Source organism: Bos mutus, chromosome 19 (genome assembly GCF_027580195.1).
Source record: "Bos mutus isolate GX-2022 chromosome 19, NWIPB_WYAK_1.1, whole genome shotgun sequence".
Lineage (NCBI taxonomy): Eukaryota > Metazoa > Chordata > Mammalia > Artiodactyla > Bovidae > Bos > Bos mutus.
The window spans coordinates 51699463-51705575 of NC_091635.1; the positions used below are offsets into that span (position 1 = coordinate 51699463).

The 6113-nt window shown below is 46.0% G+C and overlaps 1 pseudogene; it reads left to right on the plus strand.

Moving 5' to 3' along the window:
• Positions 1-4054: 4054 nt before the first annotated feature.
• On the plus strand, positions 4055-5735 carry LOC138992149 (adenylate kinase 4, mitochondrial pseudogene; annotated as a pseudogene).
• The last annotated feature ends 378 nt before the right edge of the window (positions 5736-6113 follow it).

Sequence of the window (6113 nt, forward strand, 5' to 3'; positions counted from 1 at the left end):
GAAAGATCCCAAACCACCAACACCTCCCTCTACTCTAATAGTCCCTACCTCAAGGAGCTTATAGATGGGTTTAAGAGTTCAAACCACACATGTGAAAAATGTCATGAAAATAACCATTTACAAATGTGTTATTAACACCATAGGGACTGCCCTAAGACATACATTTTGAGAGGGTGCAAGACAATGATTATCTTCCCAGCTGGGTCAGTGGTAGATAATCCGCCCGCAATGTACAAAACTCGGGTTTGATCCCTGGGTCAGGAGGATCTCCTGGAGAAGGAAATAGCAACCCACTCCAGTATTCTTGCCTATGAAATCTCATGGACAGAGGAGCTTGGCGGGCTACAGTCCATGGAGTCATAGAGTCAGACACGACTTAACGACTAAACAACAAAAAGAATGATTACAGGTGAGAGCAGTCACCCTGGGCAGTCTTCCCCAGAGTGGTGAAATTTGGATAAGTATGTATGAATGGAAAGGGACAGGGAAAGACCTTCTAGAGGACAGGTCAGGGGCAGATTATAAATTCTAGGCAGTGGCCTCCAGACACTTTATTATCTTATGCAGGTCTCCTGACTCTCACTGGATCCTTCCAGCCTGCCACGTGTTGCTGTGGCTGCACACACAGCTAATCTTATCTCATGTTACAAATTTTGGTTTAATCAACAGTTTTCATGGGAATTCTTCAAGGGTTCTCACCAACAGGCAAACATTTTTTTCCTTCAGATTCAAAAGGCAACAGGTCCTCACCCCTTTCTTGGATAGTTGGCTGTGATTTCTAACTCTTCTTTTATAATCAGGTAAAAGGAAATTCCTTACATGTACACTCTCCCAAATTGCTGGAGCCTTTAATGTGGTGCAAATCTTCCCTGTAAAGCTCTTAATCAGATCTCATAAACGATTAGCACAGTGTGTTTACAATTTCTCGATGAAGTTAATCATCCTCGAAAGCCAGGAATTAACAGGAAAATGGGGAACGTAGTGGTTTCCCTGTCTTAACATCTAGATTTACTTTGCAAAGCAAAAGTGATAACACCGAAGATGAAATCCAGAGTTTCAGTGTTTATTTTCCGAATGAGCTGGTATGATTGTAACCCTCTTCTTGTCACACACAGTGTATCTAGTAAACCAGACTTGTTCCCAGAATTAAACAACTCTTTGTGACCCCATGGAGTATACAGTCCATGGAATTCTCCAGGCCAGAATACTGGAGTGGGTAGCCTTTCCCTTCTCCAGGGGATCTTCCCAATCCAGGGATCAAAGCCAGCTCTCCTGCCTTGCAGGCGAATTCTTTACCAGCTGAGCCACAAGGGAAGCCCAAGAATTAAACAGTGGGGATGAGGTGGAGGGTATGAGAGTGCCTCCACTAGATGCCTGTAGGAAACCATGTAAGAAGCCCTCTCTCCCACCCTTATCTCCAACTTCCTGAAGAGGCACAAGTAAACTGGAGACTCCAGAAGAGAAATATGATCAGTAGGAGGAGATAGTGTTGTCATTGTTTAGTCGCTAAGTCGTGTCTGACTCTTTTGCAGCCCCATGGACTGTATGTAGCCCGTCAGGCTCCTCTGTCCATGGGATTTCCCAGGCAAGAATAGTGGAGTGGGTTTACCATTTCTTTCTCCCAACCCAGGGATCGAATATGAGTCTCCTGCATTGGCAGGCAGATTCTTTACCACTGAACCACCAGGGAAGCTTATAAGCTTTAAATAATTCTTTAGATAATTAAATAATTCTTTAAACCCTTTAAATAATTCATTGCTACTGCTGCTGCTAAGTCGCTTCAGTCGTGTCCGACTCTGTGCAACCCCATAGACAGCAGCCCACCAGGCTCCCCTATCCCTGGGATTCTCCAGGCAAGAACACTGGAGTGGGTTGCCATTTCCTTCTCCAATGCATGAAAGTGAAAAGTGAAAGTGACGTCGCTCAGTCGTGTCCGACTCCTAGTGACCCCATGGACTGCAGCCCACCAGGCCCCTCCGTCCATGGGATTTTCCAGGCAAGAGTACTGGAGTGGGGTGCCACTGCCTTTAGACCCTTTAAATAATTCTTTAGAATAGTTCCACCATAAGCTCAAGGGCCCTTCGCCTTGTCTGAGCCCCGTTAGAGGTCCCTGAAATCAGGATGGAGCTGAGTCTGTCGGGTGGGTGTCTGCCTCTTGGCCTCAGGGCTGCAGACTCAGGGCTGACTGAGCCTATCAGTCATCTCTGTCAGAGCCTATCACCAAGGCGCTTGTCACCAGCTGCCCAGCACACGGGGGAAAAAACACTTCCTATACTCACAGAGATAATTTGGGTTGATAGGAATAGCATCAGGGAAGAGAATGGCGTCACCAAATCAATACTTGAGCTTTGCGAATTAATATCTTTCTTGGCTCTGGCTCTCTGTTTATATCCAGGAGGCCATTGCTCCCAGACAGAGATGCTAAATGGAACAGACGTTTCGCTCCAAACAACAGCAAATTCCCTTTCCTTAACGAGGAGTTGACTTGAGGCTTAACATATTAAAGAAAATTCACTTAGTACATCCACTAGCTGTGAATGTTATCATTTTCCTTGTGGCACACTACTAGGAAATAGTGTGGATAAGCTGGGAAAATAAGGAGCTGCATGCCTGGCATGAATGCTGGTCATAAGAACGAATCTTTCTACTCCCATGTTCGTAGCAACACTACTCACCATAGCCAAAACATGGGAGAAACCCACATGTTCACCGATGGATAAATGGGAAACAAAATACAATATATACACAGAATGGAATATTACTTAGCCTTCAAAAGGGAGGGAATTCTTTTTTATAATTTTTAAAAATTCATTTATTTGGCTGCATCGGGTCTTAGTTGCAGAGGTCTTAGAGAGCAAGCAGGTCTCTAGTTACAGACTTAAGTTGCCCCACAGGCATGTGGGATCTTAGTTCCCTGACCAGGGATCACACCCACAACCACTGTATTGGAAGGTGGATTCTTAGCCAGGGAAGTTCCCAAAATGAAGGAAATTCTGATACAAGCTACAGCATGGATGAACCTTGATGACATTATGCTAAGCGGCAGGGGGGTGGAGCCAATCACAAAAGCAAAATACTGGATGATTCCACTCATAGGAATCTAATTTCCTGGCCTCAGCACTTACCTAAGCCTTAGTCCATCTCTAGGCTCAATTCTAGACAGGTGTTTCTAACAGCCCATGGGACTTCCCCATCTAAGGTCATGTGCGTATCTTGAAGGCAGTATGTCTTATCTTTCCTCTCAAACCTGTTCTTCTATTACCTACTGTAGTTAGTGGAACCCTCATTTCCCTAGTGGCCCTGGCAATGGGAGTTACTGTTTAGTGGATACAGAGTTTCAGTTTGGAAAGATGAAAATGTTCTAGAGATAGATGAGTGTGATGGTTGTACAACAATGTGAATGGACTTATTGCTACTGAATTGTACACTTCCAAATTGTTAAAATGATAAATGTATATTATGTATATTTTGTCCCAATGGCACAAAAACAATGAACCTGTCACCCATCAGCCAGAGAGCGAGCCCTCCATCTCAAGGGATCTCAACCTCACTGGCTCTAAGGAGATTTCTTGGAAATGTTTGAAGTGAAGTGAAGGGAAGTTGCTCAGTCATGTCCCACTCTTTGCGACCCCATGGACTGTAGCCTACCAGGCTCCTCCCTCCACGGGATTCTTCAGGAAATGTTTAGTAAAGTACAAACAGTTTAACCCTTGACTGAGTTTACTTTTGGACATAAATCAGACTCATAGGGGCTGATAAATGGATTACATATCAATTAGCCATGCAAAAAAACTTAAGATTGCACATGGTAACAGGCTTTACCAGTTAAGCAGTTTTCCTATCTTTAAATCAGGGCTTTTCAAACTTGCATGTACATGGGAATCACCAAGGCATCTGGTTAATAATGCAGATTCTGAGTCAGGTTTGAGGTGGAGCTTGAGATTCTATTTGTCTAACCGGCTCCCAGGAGATGCTGATTCTTTTAGGCCAGGAGTCTCATTTAAGCAGCAAGAGTGTAGACCTCTCTTCAGTGAAGATTCCTGTCCACATCTTGGAGGTAACAGTCTCTCTGATGAGAATTATTTCTGGAATCTTGTCAGTCTTTTGCCAACAAAGGCTCAGCCATCTCCAACTCCTTTTCCTCTAGCCTGAGCATGAACAATATATCGTGCCCTTATCCTTTAGGTACAGCCAGATCAGCCGCGATGTCCAAAAGCAGGCTTGTGGGGAGGACTGAAGGAAGGAAGAAGGATGGAAGGGCGGGAGGGAGGGAGCAAGGGAGAGAGGAGGAAAGGAGGAGAGCAGAGAGGAAGGGGGTGAGGACAGAAAGGGAAGAAAAAGCCCCTGCAGGGGCGGCGGCGAATCTCCGCGGGAGCCCAGGGTGTCAGAGGCAGGGGCAGAAGAAACAAAGTTCCCGGGGCTTCTCCGAGGCCGCTGTCCCGCTTGTCAGTTCGGCCTCCCCCTCCTCTCCGAGGCAATGGCTTCCAAACTCCTGCGTGCGGTCATCCTTGGGCCGCCGGGCTCAGGCAAGGGCACCGTGTGCCAGAGGATAGCCCAGAACTTTGGCCTTCAGCATCTCTTCAGCGGCCACTTCTTGCGGGAGAACATCAAGGCCAACACGGAAGTTGGTGATATGGCAAAGCAATACATAGAGAAAGGCCTTTTGGTTCCCGATCATGTGATCACACGCCTCATGCTGTTGGAGTTGGAGAACAGGCGCGGCGAGCACTGGCTACTTGATGGTTTTCCTCGAACATTAGTTCGGACTGAAGCCTTGGACAGACTATGTGACCTGGATCTAATGATCACTTTGAACATTCCATTCGAAACGCTCAAGGATCGTCTCAGCCGACGTTGGATTCACCCTCCCAGTGGAAGGGTATATAACCTGGACTTCAACCCACCTCATGTACATGGCATGGATGACGTCACTGGTGAGCCACTGGTCCAGCAGGAGGATGACAAACCGGAAGCAGTTGCTGCCAGACTAAGGCAGTACAAGGATGTGGCAAAACCCGTCATCGAGCTGTACAAGAGCCGAGGAGTGCTCCACCAGTTTTCAGGAACCGAGACTAACAAAACCTGGCCCTATGTTTACACGCTTTTCTCGAACAAGATCACACCTGTTCAGTCCCAAGAAGCCTACTGAGCCTGCGCAGTGGAAGAACCAGGAAGATATGGTCATTTGTTCAACTGTATGTGTAGTGTTGGTGCCATGCCCCAGTTAGCAATTAGCTGAGATAGCTTGCAGTGTCTTTTCTAGTTTAAATGGTGAACAGACATGAAAACTAATGAATAGAATGAGTTAATGACGAGGCTCTTCTCTGCCTTTCTAAAAGAGGGGCCACCTACACGTGTTTAAGATGTCCCTGCACATGTCTCAAGTTCTTTATAATAAAGGAAGCAACACAGGCTGGAAAAAAAAAAAAAAGAAAGAAAGAAAGGGAAGAAAAATGTCAAAAGCAGAAGACTTGCTTTAAAGTCCTCTATAAGAAAAAAAAAAAGTCCTCTATAAGAATCCTTCGGTGGCTCTGTTGCTTTCAAGCTAAATGTTCAGATTTCTTATAAAGGCTTCTAGTGGCCTGATGAAATCCTTGTCCACCTCTCCCAGCTCATCCCTTAGCATTGCCTCCATATAGTCTATGTCCAACCATCATGAATTCTGTTCTTCCTTGCCTTTATTTCCCTCAGGTGGTAAAGAATCTGCCTGCAATGCAGGAGACCCCGGTTCAATCCCTGGTTGCGAAGATCCCCTGGATAAGGGAAAGGCTACCCACTCCAGTATTTTGGCCTGGAGAGTTCCATAGACTGTATAGTCCATGGGGGTCACAAAGAGTCCTCCACGACTGAGCGACTCTCACTTTCACTTGCCTTTACAGTTGATCTCCCCATGATCTGGAACCTTACCCTCTCCTTACATCACCTAGCCCAGGTGTGATCTCTTCTGAAACGATTTCTCTAACCATGTCGCCACTCTCATTTCGCACCCTCTGAGTGAGGTAGTCCTTCTCTGTCTTCATTGCATACAGTGCTATCAGAGCACTTCACAGTCTATTTAAATTGTATTCCCTTCTCTACATCCTCCTACCCCCAGCTCCACTGGACCGTGAGCT